This window comes from Xiphophorus maculatus, chromosome 15 (genome assembly GCF_002775205.1).
Source record: "Xiphophorus maculatus strain JP 163 A chromosome 15, X_maculatus-5.0-male, whole genome shotgun sequence".
In the NCBI taxonomy this organism is placed as follows: Eukaryota; Metazoa; Chordata; class Actinopteri; order Cyprinodontiformes; family Poeciliidae; genus Xiphophorus; species Xiphophorus maculatus.
Window position 1 is genome coordinate 9,296,524 of NC_036457.1, and position 15,941 is coordinate 9,312,464.

Genomic DNA, 15,941 nt, shown 5'->3' on the forward strand with positions numbered 1-15,941 from the left:
CCCCAAATTTAGTCATTGGCTTTCACATTTACTATGCTCTATCCCAGACCCTTTGTCATGCTTAGCAAAAACAAAACCCAAAAAACATGGATCACATGTCATATCCACACTGTATTCCAGGTTATTTCCACACAGGCAAAAAAAAAAATCCCTTGTCAAGGACAGGAAAGAGAGGGCATTTATTTGTGTTGACAAAAGGCTGTTTTCCTGCACAGAGGAGGAAAAAAATGTAGCGGGACAGTAAAATCAGTACTTTATTACTGCAGTGCCCAACAAAAACCTCTTGACTAACTGCCTCGCTGAGTGGTAAACCCACTTTTTTTTTTTCTTTTATTGGCATTTTTTCTATTTAACTTTTAACAAACAGGATCTGTTTTCTTCATCATTTAGAGTCTGTTTTTCTTCATCTTTTGTGCAGCCCTTTGCTCACTTTGCCTTTGCATTTTCAGCAATAATCTGAGCTGCAGATGTGCTTTTAAGTTTGTTCCCAACTTGATTACCATGTATGATGTTTTTTTTTTCTTTTCTATAAAAGAAGCAAGTAAGCGCAAAAGTGTGTTGGACATGCCCCAGACAAATTCTGTCAATGTAAATGGAAGCACAAATAACCTTCACCTTATGCTCTTAGACCCTTATCTCAGCGGTAAATTGCATGTTTGCACTAACATTCAGAGTGGAATACACAAAAATAAAAAGTAAAAATGGGAGATATTGTCAAAACTGCTTTTGTTTGAATGAATTAATCATACAGAAGCTGTGAAGAGCAGATGTGAAGCCTTTGCTACATTTCGTAATACCTGGATCAGCGTTGTAGATCTTCGTGGTTAAAGCAGTTGGTCAGTGGTTTGAAAACAAAACCATACTGGTTTCCTGTACCCCTGCTCTGCCCCACTGCTTTACTCCTGGGGCCTGCTGGGTTGGAAATATAATGATGTGAACTGTTTACCCTATAGAGGCCATTTTGGGCTGCTCTTGTCCCCAAAAGAAATAACTCTCTGGAATGGTCTGCAGAGATTGTTAAATTACAGAAATCTATGTATTGCCCATTTGGCAGATACTTACTGTTTAGAAACTCTAGAAGGTTTTTAGACCCTTTGAAATATTGTTTTAGATTTTTGATAACAAAATTAATCTTTTTCTGGTTGCTCCGGTTAGGTCTACAGAATACATATAAACACCAATTTGATTTAATTATGGAGAAAAACAGTTGTACTCGACAGTAATCTGATTGATTGGCACAAGATCTCAGAAAGATGTAAAGATACTTGGGAGATTAGTTCATTGTTGGACTTTATGATTGACAAACTATAACTAATGTGGGCTTGACTGATTTTGTACCAAAGTCTAGCTAGTTAAAACTCACTTGAAGAAGGAATTAAGCTGCAACAAAGGCACTAGACTTCATCCCAGTGGCATTAACCTTTACTGTAAAATGGGTTTAGGCAGCATTATTCTGTAAGAGCTAAGAGATGAGCAAAATTAAACCTAAAAGCTTAAACACAATAAACTGAAAGTTTAATGTGACTGTTGCCTGTGAGTTTCTGCTAAAAAAAATTTACAAGTTCAGGTGATAGCTTTTCAAGTTTTAATACTGTATTATGAGCGTCTGTTGGCTTTTTGAAGGATCTGGCTGTTTTAAAAAGAAAAAAAAAATTATGTATTACAGCTGACATGTTGTGGTTTAAGACTTTAACAAGCTGTCTGCTGAACCCTCTTTCCAAGTCTCCAACATTACCACTCTCAATTTTTCTGCTTTGTGCACAGGGGTCTGAAAATTGATGCAGTTTTTATATGAGGTTGTGTGACTTAAATAATGTTTTGTTGTGTGAATTAGTGTGCAAGAATGTCTGGGTAACAGGTGGCATCGATTTGTAGACTTTGTCACTCAGGCGCAGAACAAAAGCAGTGGATTTTCCCGAATGCTGTCTTGTTTCTGGTCTCTGGCTGACATTCTTTGTACTGCAGGCCTTCTGAGCTGTGTGTGTGTGGTCAGCTACATATGTAGACCAGCCATTGTGCCCTTGACCCTCAGCAGATGTGGTCTGAACAATGAGCTGGGTAAATAAAAGGAAGTGGTGTATAAATAGCCTTTTACGTCTGAGGGAGTGGACTTCACGTGTGTGTATGTGGAAAAAGAACGATCCTGTTTGATATGAACAAATTGTATTTTAGGAAGTTGCTGAACTGAATGCTCCACAGGTGGTGTTTGCTAAACAGTCAGTCATGTAGACTTCCCAGCAGTTTTGTACATAACTTGGCTTTGAACTCGTCAGCTATTCAGAAGAATTGTTCACCATTGTTCTTAGATTTGACTCTTTGTTAGCAATACAGTGTTTTTCATGGGCACCTATATTTTGCCTGCAGATTACGTTGAGCTTCATCACTTCTCTACATCGCATCCTAGTGAAAAGTGAATGCAGAACAAGACTAAAAATAAAGCAACCTCCTCACTCCAACTCTCTCCTTGGCTTTCTTGTATCTAGGCCACATATAGATCAGTGACCTGATGTATTTCATGTTGCATCATACAGGAATGTATTAGCCTTTGAATCTTGCTCAGCATTACTTTATTACTACTCCTTAGTAATAATCTTTGTACATACTTGCAATGTGCTTGAAATTGAAATTTGTCCAAGGTAATTTCTGTTACATTGACTGTTATATTCCTTTTTGCACTGACTGAACAAATTAAGTTTGTTTTGTTTTTACATGTTTCACCAAGTTTGTAAAGCTATTGGTGCATTTAAGTGTGCTGTACTGGTGAAGAGTTATAAACTACATTTGTAATTTAGTACATTTACGACTGCATTTAAAAAGAAATGTTTTAAGTCAATTCAGCACTAATTTTCTGTATTGGATCAATATTGGCCAATACTAAACCTGAGATGGTTTAGTCACTTTTTCCACGATACCAATACAGATATCTCTGTATTGGTATCATGTTGCACACACGATACACACATTGTGAAAAACGTGGACCAGTGCATTTTGACAGACTAATCATTTACATGCACTATCCACACATTTTAAGTATATTAATTAAAATGTATGGAAAATCTTCTGGTGAGTAGTTCTGGCAAGAAATTGGCTTGTCAGAAACTAAAAATCTGACTGGTTTTCCAGCTAGTTACTAGCTGACCCAAAAACAAAAACACTCTGGATACTGTTGCTGAACGAAACAAGGCTAAAAAGTAAAAGCGATTAGCATTTATGAATTGAATAAACAGCTGTCTGATATAAAAGTCACTAAACTTCAGTCTTTCCTCAGTAACAGTGGCCGCACTGATTGAGGGGTCTTGTCAGTACAACCTAGTTGATATTCTGTACTTCTCAATCAGGAAAAGACAGGATTTTTAAATTTTGGTCAGAGCTAAACAAGTTCAAAATGAGCGTCTTTCTGATTTTGCAGTAGATGTTTAACAATATTGTGTACAAAGGGCAAGTTTTTATTTTTACATCTATTTTGATATGTTTTTGTTGTGGTTTAGAAATTATTCATGTTTGCCTTCTTTTAAAAAGTTGTTTAAGTTATTTTAAATGGCTGAACATTAAGCATGATTATCTTTGAACATTGAAGTTGAACTGCTGTTAATTAAATGATTGATGTCAGAATGTAAATATTTGCTCTCTCTCTGATATTTTCAGTTACAAACCATCTCCTCATGCCTCTCTTCACATTTATCTCTGATGTCCCAGATCCTGAGTTCTGTTACAGCTCCACAGGGATATATGTGTGCGTGTATGTTTGTGTGTGTATTGCAGATTTAGTCTCTGGTCTGGATTTGGGCAGTTGCTTGATGTTACTGAAGTCACTGATGGCCTACATTAGCTGCACACTTCACAGGAAACATGGCACAGTTGCTGGACTCTGCGGTGAACCTAAAGGCAGATCAAGACTGAGAGACCTGGAGATTATTAAAGGTAGAGTTCTGGTGAAGAATGAAATAGAAGGGTGTAATCAATTTTGAGTCTGGGCCTTAGTTTTTTGTTTGGAAAGCTTTGTTGATTTTTACTGCAGTTTGTCCCCTGTAAACTCATATAAAAACCGTATTTTTTTCCAATTACCCAGTAACTGTTTTATTATGAATAGCATTTAACCATAAACTATAACATCATGGATTGGATGCACATCTCTGCAGTTTATGCATTTTCCTGTATTGTCACAATCATAAAAGCTTACTATTTGCAAGTTTAGATAGTTTTTAATGTTTATTTACTTGACTTTTCATTAATGAATGCAGAAAACCCAAATAATAAAGTTCTCCAAGCATGTGTAGTTTAGCTCAGATGAAATGTTGCAGACTTATTCAAAATTTAGATTAAAGCCAATTCAGGTGTAGAATTGATGCTCCAGTGTTTAAGGGGTCCATCTTCCATTTGGTGATGTCTGGGTTAACTTTTGACATGTCAGAACCATCTGCCCTTACTTTTACTTTCTGTTCAGACATCATTTACCGGTAGTTAAAGTGTGAGATATTTGTAGCCTGGGTGTCTAAATGCTATCAGAATAACGCCTCATATTTTCTATCTGTCATCAAAATCAGTAGCACAACGCCATCACATTCACCAGAGATTGGTCAGACAAAAGCTTCCTTTCAAAATGCTGGAGCATGAATTTATTAAGAAGTAATAAGTATGCATATTTTCTTTTTTTTACCCTATTAACCTTACTTTTATGTTCTTTCCAAGTACGCAAGTACAGGTTTACTTGATTTGTGGACAAATTAATTATGTTTTAAATAAGAAAATCCTTCTTTGCCAGTGCACTTTTAGAAAATATTTGCTTTAGTTGAGACCAGATAAGTCGAGCCTTCTTTAGACAGCCTTTGACTTGTCATCTTGGACACTTTCTTAAAAAAATTAAACAAATAGATGCATTCCAGAGATTAAGGTAACTCCAATCTTGATTATTGTAGGTTTTATATGTGTATTTTTATCCTGTGCTCTTTAACGTGCCTTAACACAAACATTTGAAGCCTTTTCTAAAAGCTTTCATTGTTTTCCACTAATTTTAGAGGATCAGGGTTTCATGTTTTAGCTATACTCACGTGCCCTACATGGATCTTCGTGTCTGTTTTTGGATGGCTCACTGGAGATTTGGCATTCTTCACCATAAGGTTTACAATTAATCTTAGACTTGCTGGTTGCAAAACCTACAATTTACTTTATTATGGTGATGGGGGTGGAGTTGAAAGAGGGTGAAAGACATGATGGAAAGAAAGTGGAGGAGAAGAAGAGGTTTCAAGACTGAATCAAAGAAACGGACTGGAAAAGGGTAAAAAGGAGATGCAGTTGAGGATGACAGATGGGTGATTTTTAGAGTGGGGTTAGTATTTGGGAGAAGAGCAATTTTCTTTTGGTACTGTAAATAATGGGCCCTGCTTGAGTTGGAAAGCTTTCATTGCCCCTTTTGTGTGTGCTGACATCTTAGGTTCCCAAAGAGAGAAGAGGGACGGAGAGGGCTCGGCCTCCAGGGTTTTGCGCTGGCATGGGAAAGACAGAGTATTAGCCCAATATGAATATGGGAGAAAATAAAGCCCCCACAGGTCAAAGGGAACCTGCCAGTATGCACTCCTGGCTCTTTATTCTTCTCAAACCCACATCACCACACACACAGACACCACTACCCACAAAGTGGCGCCTGAATGGAATGGAACAATTCCCCGACTGTGGTTAAAATACAGACAAGTTTTCTCTTCCGTACTTTATCGCAGTCTGAATAATGATGTGTTTTGGCTCCTACTTCACTAAATGTTTGAATTTCTTCTCTTTTTTATATTTTTATATATTCTTTGTTTATAATTTGAAAGAAATACTAGAGTTATATTTCCCATTAAGATAATATTGGGAATATGAATATATTTTTGTTATTTTAAAACTGTAGGATGTCTTTAAATGCTTCTCACAAAACTGTACATGCAAAGTTGTTACGATTCTTTTCTAAAAGCACATTTGTTTTATATTTATGACAAATTGAGTGCATAATTCTTTTTAGTTGATTTAATATCATGAAAATTGATAGAATTAATGTGTGAAGTTTCGATTAAAGTTAAATATAAAATCTTTTAAAACTGCATATAAACAGTAGCAGCCATAGAGTTCTGGTATTTGTCTTCAAAAACTGCACAATCCATAATCATTTCCAGATTGTATGACTCATACAGTCAATGGGGTGTATTGACATTTGTTTGCTTGCCAGACTTTTCAAAAAGAGCAAAGTCCTTACACTCATTCCATTTATTTCCACTGCAGATCTAAACATTTCTCATGAATGAAGGAAAGTTGTGTCTTTTTCATCTGTAGCCCTTGAGGGTTTGACCAGTCATGGGATCATCAAACCATCTACTCCTCATACGGTTAACTTCTGGATGCTTCATTGTACCTACTGTTTATTATTGCATTAAAAAAACATCAACTGTAATCTAGTTGGTGTACTATAACATAGTTGCAACTTCTTTCAATACTGACTCAGTAAAGACAGAAGTGTCACAAAATGTCAGAAAAGAAGTGAATGCATCGTTTGACATTTTAAGCATAAAATGCACACGTCTCTGCTCAAGCAGCATTTAAATAGTGTTCAAACAAACAGATGATTTTCAGCATTTAGGAAACTACTCATCACCTGCTTCATGTGAAAGAAACAATTTTTTGGCCCTGGCTTCCTAACATTTTGAGAATAATATTCCTCCAAATGCAAAAGTTGTCACTGACTAGAAGTTGGATAGGGAAGCCTTAAACGGATAGCTTAATTTTTAGTGGTGCACACAATAATAACAGAAAAGGTACAACAATACTAGACTATTTAAAATAGTGTTTAAAAGGAATTTTAAAAAAAAGAAAAATTCTCATGTTGCTATAAAAAAATGGCTAATGAAAAACTCAATTTCCTCTATATTCAAAATATTTCTTTCTGTATTGGTGGTTAGAAATACTTACTTTTTCCAGTGTGATGGGATCAGAGGTTTCCTTTTGTTGATTATGCATAGTTTAAATTGGAGGGATTTTGTGAGCATTTGTATTAAAATGTTAATTTCTAATCTCTTTCTTCTTGGAGACTATTGAAGGTGCAAGCTTAATGGAAAACATACTACCTTGGACTTTTTTCTTGTTTTTTTTTTTTACATATTTTTTAAAACTAGAAGTTCTCTGTATTTTATTAGTATTATATATGATAGTTCAACATGAAGTTGTGAATATATACATGTGAAATGGACAGAAAATAATACACAGTCTTCAATTTTATTTTACAAATTTGTAATCTGAAATGTGTATTCTGCCTCATTTACTTTGATTCCATTAAAATAAATGAAATTTTCTTCACAAGTCATGTATTTGGTGAGCAAATTTAACACAGTCATGAATCCTTTCATCATTCAAAAACGGATTGAGTCCTGATGGGTGGTGTGCAAAAGACTGTTCTAGAAAGTATTGACTTGGGTTGCTTCCCTTTCCTTCCACTTCACAATTATGCACTGCTTTGTTTTGGACACTTTAAATCCTAAAAATGAATGCTTGTGGTTGCAATGTGATACGTAAAAATGTTCAAAATATGTGAATACTTTGGTACTGCACCTGGATTATAGTTTGTATCTATTAAACTACCATATTCTTTGCCACCTTCATCATTATTCAGAGCACAAACTGACCACATTAATTGACACGTATGAAATATAAAAGCTGTGAAGTGTGGGTGGAGGCGGGAGCGGCTAAGAACACTCGGAGTGAGATCACTGTAGTGAAGATCCTGAACAAAGGGGACAAATGATGGACTCAGTCGCATTTCCTCTGAGAAGATACAATCAGAACCTTTAGTGACGTTAGAATGAGAAAACCGTCATGCGAGCATGATTCACCTGCTTAATTATGTCACGTCCTGTTTGGTCCTCGTTTGTAAACAAGTCACTGAAGATATGCGGGAAATGGGAGGAGGAACCCTTCCTGTTGTTTTGTTTTGTTTTTTTTCTCTGTGCTTTTTGCTCCTGTTGGATAAAACCTCTGTCATTCTTTCAATGACACCTTGGTGTCCGAAAGTTAATGCAGGGGAACAAAAGAAACAATTCTTTTCGACTAAATACAAATGTTTTATGGATTAGTTCACTGGTATGGACAGACCCAGCCTGCTAGATAGGATTTGACTTGTTTCCTTTAGTAGTCACCCAGTTAGATTTACCATGTGACATCATGAGCTAAATGTTTGTTCTTCAAGCATTTGAAGAGGATACAGATTAGACTTTCACCGGAAAGGCACCATTAAAGTTTGTCCCTTTCATTGATTGAAAATGACACGAAACTGTAACTATACTTTACTAAATACAGCTTGCTACTTTAAACCTATTAATTAAAATATTGTATATTAACAACAAAAATAAATCCCCAGACTGAAAATAAAAATAAATATTCACTCTAAACATATGGTCGATAAGTTGATTCTAAATATTTACCCAACCAAATAATATTGCTATAAAGGTAATGATTATTCTGTTTATCAAGACAAGCCTCTTGAAGGATATATTTTCTTAGACAACTAGCCCAGTTAGCTGGGTTAAGTTTCACAGAATAGAAGCTGATTACAAGTTGCGAAAGGCGTCAGCCATTAATACTTTATCAAAGTTGACGTGTCAAAGTGCTGTAGAAGCTGTTTTCCTTTTATTCACACAAATGTAATCAGTAGCCGGGGCTCAATTTCAGTCTGTCTGACCATGATGAAAATTAATAATTCACACAGACTCCATGGTTAACAGAATATCAGGCAGACTATAATCCTGCCTTAAAAGATCCATTACTATTCCAGATATTCCAGGCAATGACATTTGCAGTAAGTTTCTAACCGATATAAATTTAGTTTTCATAGTCACCCCTCATTTGAGTGAGTTAGTTCCCTCGAAAAGATTGACCACTCAAAAAGTAATTAGGGCATTAGAGCAAGCTGTGAAGTTTTCTTATCAAAGTCAGTGTTTCCCACCATCTGTTTTTGCTCTAGGGGCACTTGCAGTTTTGTTTTCCTTGAAACGACGGTGAAAACGTTGAAGTGAGAAAGTTATGCTGACGGGGCCAGGAGTCGCTTTATCAATCTCAGGAAGCCTTGCTACCAGAGGGCAGGAACTGCCACTGGCTCCAGGAGAAGGGACTTTCCTTTTTCCTGCCCCACTAGAATGCAGAACAATGACCAAATAAGTTATATGTTCATGGCCATTTGCTGAAGTTTCTTCTATTGCTGCGAATGGGTTCATGAAATGTGTACTTTTGTTTGTTGTCAAGTTAACCTCTCCCCCAGAAACAAATGTCTGCATTGGAGGCATGTGGATATGAAAGTTGGTTAGGCAGTAAAAGTCCCTGAACTGCCTCTGCAGGCAGTGCGACCCACTTGTTGGTGTATTTTTGGGGTTAGACAAGACAGCTCATCTGTGTGTAGTCCTCTTTTGCATAAATGTCACGTTTTTTTTCCTCACCCGTCACCCTCCTCTTTACTGCTAATCACTGTTATTTCACATTAACAGTTTGTCACCGCTGCTCATCTGCCGTTTAGCCTCTCAGCAGGTTGTCACAGTTTCAGTGACAGCTCCTCTTGCGCTTTCCAGTGTCACTTGTGTCACCTGCAGTGCTGGCAGCTCTCCAGGTACTTGAAGCGATTGCGCTCGGCAAAGTGAGGGAGGATGGATAGCGCAACTGGCCATTCGGAAAAGTGGAGAAAGAGAGAGAGACAGAGAGAGAGACTAGTTTCGCAGCACTAATTGGTCAGGAAGTGGGCTGCTTGGATGTGCAAGCTCTTCGCTCCCTGTCGCTCCCCCTCCTCTCCCAGTGGGCAGTCATTTCTGTTGGCGTTGTTTCCATCTGTCCCCCCTTTGCTTTCCTTTCAGTGTCTCTTTTTCTTTGAGCTGACCTCATTTTGTAGAGGTGTGGGACGACAACAGCGAGAACTATCTCTTTAAATCATTTGGCCTTATACTGAAACTTTTCAGGTTTTCGGACATGGATCTAACATGCGAAAGGATACTGGGATACAAGCAACTGAGAAAAGGCTAACTGTGAGAATGGTCTCTCAGAGGTGAGTGGCAGGTTGTGTCTCTGTCTAGAAGGGAATTGTAAAGTCATCAGTAAATGTTAAACTGTAAAATAGGTTGTACGTTGTGATATTAGCTCATACATGCAAGTTTTTTCCTTGCTAAAAGAACCCAGGTCTTTATTTAATCATAATTGCAGATGTTGTTCCTGCCAAACCAAGTCTGACCAGCAATTACGCATGCCAAAGTTTCAATTTGGCAAAAGTCTAATGGCACCTTTGTATACTTATCTAGCTGGACAGCTTGGCAGCTTCTGCAGTCTGTGTTTAAGACTTTGTAAAATGTGTTTGAAGAGTTGAAGACCACGCAATTAAAATGATGCTGGATCAATTTTGGTCTTGTAGTTGAAGTTCTAATTTAAACAAACTTAAGATGTTTTGGTTGTAAAAATATATTAACATTTAAGATATTTCTTGAATGTACAATCTCTCTGAGTTCCATTCCAATAAGACTTATCCATGCAGGTAAAGTTTGATTGGGTGAGATCATTATATACCTGGTTGATGAATCATTTCATTTTTAAGGTTACTGCAATGACACTATATTCTTGCCTGCAGTGTTTTGTGTAGGCGTGCACAAATGTGTGTGCTCTCTTGTGTGGTTTGTCCTCATTTGAGAAAGTCCTAAGTGGAGCGCCCAGCTTTCTGGGGGTCATAAATTTAGATACGATATACGATATGGTAGCGACTACTTTATCACCCCAACTCAATGGTGCAATAATGCTTATTTGTTTGACAGGTTTTGAAAAGTTCTTTATTTAAAAAAAAGGAAACCTCATTCTTGAAGAGATGATATGTTCTTAAGAGATAACAATGTTCTTATCTAACCTGCATTTTGATTTTTTTCTTTGAACATAATGTGTGGCTTGCACTTAAAAACACAAGCAATTTAAGAAATGTGTGTTTACATCTACCTTTGGGCAACCAAATGATGTCAGATTTTGTCAGTGGTTTATGTATTATTTGAGTGTGTCATTACTGGCCACTTCACAAAGTACGCCTTGCCAGTTTGGGATTTGAACCCATTTTGTCTTCAGGACCACATTCCTTTTTGCTTATTCTCATCGAACCCTCAAGATGTCTGCAACACTTCTCAACTTTTTGGTTCACATTGACAATGCTGGCACTATGTATGTGCAGCACTGGTACTGACTGCACATCTGTAATGCTAATCTCCTACTATACCATTTCCCAAAACAGCTATCGGACTGAGGTCTGGTGGCTGTGGAGGACCACTGCAGTACTGTGATCCCATTGTATTGTTTAAGAGACCAGTTGGAGATGACGCAAGCTTTCTAGCACAGTGCATTGACCGGTGAGAATACTGTTGTAAAAGGGTCGTCAATAATAATTGGGTAGGTTGTGGCATCTTTAACTATGCTCAGTTACTGCTACAAGGCAGGCAAGATTTATGATTTCATGTTGTTTATTCTACATCTGACCCTATCTAAATGTTACAGTTAAAATTAACTCTGTTTGGGTGTGTTACCTGACAGGAGCGCATTCATTGATCATATTAGCATTACCTTGTTTGAAGCAAGTTGTTTAAGCTTCTGTTGCTTTTTCATCATCTGGAACCATTCTGTCTATCCTCTCTGATACCAACAAAGTATTTTTGTCCAAACGATTGCCTTTCACAAGATATTTTCTCATTTTCTAACCTTTCTCTGCAGTGGGAATGCATGAAAATCCCACTAGATCATCTGTTTTTTAAAAAAACAGAATGTTGTCTGGCAACAACTGTGCCTTGTTCAACATCACTTAAATCCCTTCTCTTCTCAAATCCAGTGCTAAAACTTCAGCAAGTAATGCACTGAATTGTTGAAATGCGATTGGCTCACTTTCTATTCGTATTGTCAAGAACTTGAAGAGTTGTACCTAATAAGATGGCCAGTGAGTCCATGTCCCTAATGGAGGAAAAATTCCCCCTGTTTGGTCTCTTTTCCTGGAGTGGGACCCCCGTGTATTCTAATCTGAGGCCAAACACAGCTTCCTCCATATATCCGCCACACATGCTCATGCGTACAATGATTGTTATCCTCCACCTTAATACGCTATTGTTTTAGTGGCTTAATGCAATATATGTATATATTTTAAATGCCCTCTTCTTTTCATGAAGAGGGCATTAATCTCCTGAAACAATTACAGAAAACATGTTAGCTAGGCCTGTTACAATAACATTTTTTGCTAATGCAACAACACATTCTGAAATATCAAGAAACTTTAAATTCTAACATTTAACACTGGAACTGGAAGACATTTTAAATATACAAAATGAATAAAACAGAAATGACAAATAAAATGAATTATTAAATCTCTGTAAACAAAACTGTTCTTCAGAAAAAGAGCTAGCACCAGGCTGAAGACTTATCATCCAGTTTTTGTAGTAGAGAGTGAGAAGCTAAAAACTGCAAGTTGTACAAATGAAAATTAAGTTGATTTTAATTTATTATGATACATTTATTTATTGTGTATTGCAACAAGTCTAATGGTATCCCATATGTGTTTCTGCTTCTTTGTCTATTGCTCATTATTTAGCTTTCACACTTCACATCTACCTTGCTGTATTTTAAATACTTTTCCCAGGTTCTTCATTAGCCATGGTACCACCCTGCTCTATCATTAGCTACAGCTGTTCCTCCTGAGGTTTCTTTGTTGGCGTTGCGGCTGAAGTTTTTGTCTTTGTCGCTATTGATGTTGTTTAGTCTGCTAGAATGGGAAATACATTTGTTTGTGTTTCTGGCTGCTTGTCTGGCAAAGTTGTAGGTACTCCTCCTCTTAGGCAAGCTTTAACCGGTGCTGCAGCCAGGTTGTTTTGGCCTATAAAACTTAGAAATTCCTGAACTTGTCCTGGCACTGAAAGTGGACAGCTGAAGCCAGAATGAATGCCGTCCAGGAGTCTGGAATGCTCATAAATATGGAAATGAAAGGAAATTAGTATTAAAGCAAGTTGTGAAATGTAGAGTTCACTGAAATAAGAAATATAATTTGTATGAGCTGAACTTGCTCTTCATCCATCAACTCCAGTGCTGGGCAGTTTTGAGAAAGTCTTGTAACAGCACTTTAGTGGACGCAGATCTGTGATCAATCATATTTACAAAAATAATCAACTTAATGGTACTTCGGACCACCACTTTTGGCAAGCATTCTACTGTAATGTTTGAAAGGAAAGATAATAAAATAGAATTCATATCAGTTTGGATGGCTAATAGTAGTTGGTTTGGTCACTGTGCACGGGAATTAGCAAATCAAACTAGTTTTATGACTTGCACAATGTAAAGTCAGAATTAAGTCAGGTATGATTCTAGATCAAGGTTCTGATGTCCTGGCTGCAGAATTAGAAGCTAGTGAGCATCATGTTACATTAGCTGCAAGTAATGCAGAAAATCCCGAGGTGGCCCTAATAGTAACAAAAAAGAGAAAATGCGTGTTATTACATAATCATATTTTTTAACTTTATTTCATATTCTAGTGTTATTCCCTCACCAAAACTTTAATGCATTCTTGAGAAGTCTTTGGATATACTATGGCAGCTATTCAGTGGTGCCTCAGCACAGAGGTTATCTGCGTAATATGGGAAATTTACGGGAAAATATTAATATGGAAGCAGGAGTAAAATATGGTAGCTAGCACTTAGCATCAAGAGGAAGTTTGCTCACATTAATACAAATAACATGTCTTTTTTGGTGATTTTACACAAAGCAATGCTTTTAATGCAATAACAAAAGCTATAAAATGTGATTTAAAATTTACCCATGGTTCTGTTTTTATTTTTGCTTGATATCTTTTACCTTTACTGGCTGTGCGTTCGGTTTGTTGCCTACAGTAATACAGACTAAGGAATGATTCTTCAATCTCAAACTTCTTAGAAAAGGGGAAAAACAGACAAAACAGTTAATTAATTCAGACGTCAGGTTGCAAAAAGAAAAAGCTGTGAGTGATGGCGACACTTAAAAGAATCTGTGAAGATAAAGACGGACTGTGTATTTTTTGCAAATGATCCATCTCAGCATTGACAGTGTCACAGAGGGAGGGGGAAACCATACATAAATGACCCCTCCACCCGCCATTAGTCACAGTCTCCCTCGCTTTCCGGATGCTTTTTTTTCTTAATATTCACACTTCTCTTGTTACCACAGAAACACTTAACCTCCTTTTATAAACTGAAAATTTGAAGAAGCTGTCTGACTGCGCGCTGAAGTTGGGTCCTGATTTCACACTCAACACGGTCACTCACACATACTGTCAACTGCAGTAATGAGCTTTAAATTAGCCCTCTGCCTCTCTGTGGGTTTAAAGTCCTTCTCTGTTTAGAGCAAAAGTAAAAATGGAAAGGAAACAGAGTTAGTTTTGACCATAGAAGGGGCTGAAATACTTTTGGAAAACAAATTTTGTGAGTGGGGGAGTGAATGTCTTTGTTTTATAATCATGACAATCTGACAACATGCAGCTAAAATTTCTACACACTATAAAAACCTCAGCTCTTCCTCTGCATGAGGAAACCCAGTTTAAGGATGTTTGCCTCCTTCAAAGGATCCAACTGCCTTGTTTTAGCTTGTTGTCAGTGTGTGAGATCCTGTTGAGGAAATTACTGAGTGGTGATGGATGAGAAGTTGAAGGAACGTGACTCTGGTGTTGAGCTGTAGACAATGGTCCAAAGTTGGTAGTGTTTAGGGAAATAAGGTGCCAGAGGTTCAAATAATTTGGTGTCAACTTATGGGTTTAATATGAACTTAAGGTTTTATCACAGTATTTTGTGGTAAGTTGTGATAAGAAAAGTGATAATACAAACTATTTTTTACTTTTTTGAAGAAACCTTGGCTTTGACAGCATTACACAGTTATCATAATCCCACAACCACAAAGACTACTCTTGAAAAACATTCCTACTTGTAATACGACAGTCTCACAAAGAAGTGAGTTCCATCACTAAACTGCACACAGTAGGGGCATTTAATCATATTTTCAAACTTATTAATATTTGTTGAAGCTCTCATTGAACAAACGGTGGAGAAAATGGTAAAATTAACAATCCCGACAATACAGTTATGTGGGGGTTAAACATCATTAATTGGAATTTATCGTGACAATACAAGAAGTGTAGCATAATAAACGATACAATAAATGCTCAACCCTTGCTATATATAAAGAAAACATTTTTCAAATTCTATTTTTTTTTCACCTTTTTTTTTTTTTTTTATCAGTCTGAATTTCATTTTTGCACCAGAAAATGTACCAAAGCTCTTAGGTTCTTCCTATGAAATGAGTTTAGTATCATTTCAATCATCAAGAAGTTAAGGCTTTGGGAGCAGCCACAGGTCATCAGATAAGGGGTTTCTGCTGTAGCCTTGTGTCCTCAACAGTTCACGCTTGGGTGAGCTGAGGAGTTTTGAAGATCCGTGTGCGTGTTTGCTAAGCTTGTGTTGCTCATTATAGAAGAGCTGCGTGTGTGTGTGTGTATTTCAGAAGAGAGGGGGTTGCAGGTGAACCATTTGGATTCAGACTGAGGTCCTTCGTGGGTCAACGGATCCTCTGACTGTTTGAGAGAGAGGTCGTGATTCTTAGACTCTGTTCTGTTTGTGATGGTCGTCCAGGGGGAATCTATGTAATGGCACTGGTTAGGGAAAAAAAAGTAGACTGTTAGGACCCCTTCCTGCTGTGACCAGTCCTCGTCTTTATGGGAGGAAAAACAAATAGTCAACACATTTGCTTTGGTGTACAAGACTGAGGATTGGGTGTCTCGCATGTGTCATTTTGATGGCACTCTGTCTGTCCTGATTTATTGTAGCCTTTTCCTGTTAACTATGTGACCATTGAAGAGGATGGATCAATCATCAGCACAAATCAAATTGGTGAATGTAGATAAAAAATAAAGTCAAACT

At 37.1% G+C, this 15,941-nt stretch overlaps 1 protein-coding gene across 2 annotated transcripts in view; it reads left to right on the top strand.

Moving 5' to 3' along the window:
• Positions 1-15,941, top strand: part of plekhg1 (pleckstrin homology and RhoGEF domain containing G1) — a 65,287-nt gene that overhangs the window by 12,738 nt on the left and 36,608 nt on the right. Inside the window, exon 1 of one of the 2 annotated variants that reach the window (XM_023347833.1) lies at positions 9,741-10,045. The exons of the other annotated variant lie outside the window; for it this stretch is intronic. The gene's annotated coding sequence lies outside the window, so the exon portion shown is untranslated. Of the gene's footprint in view, positions 1-9,740; positions 10,046-15,941 lie in introns of those variants that run through there. 2 annotated transcript variants of the gene reach the window in all.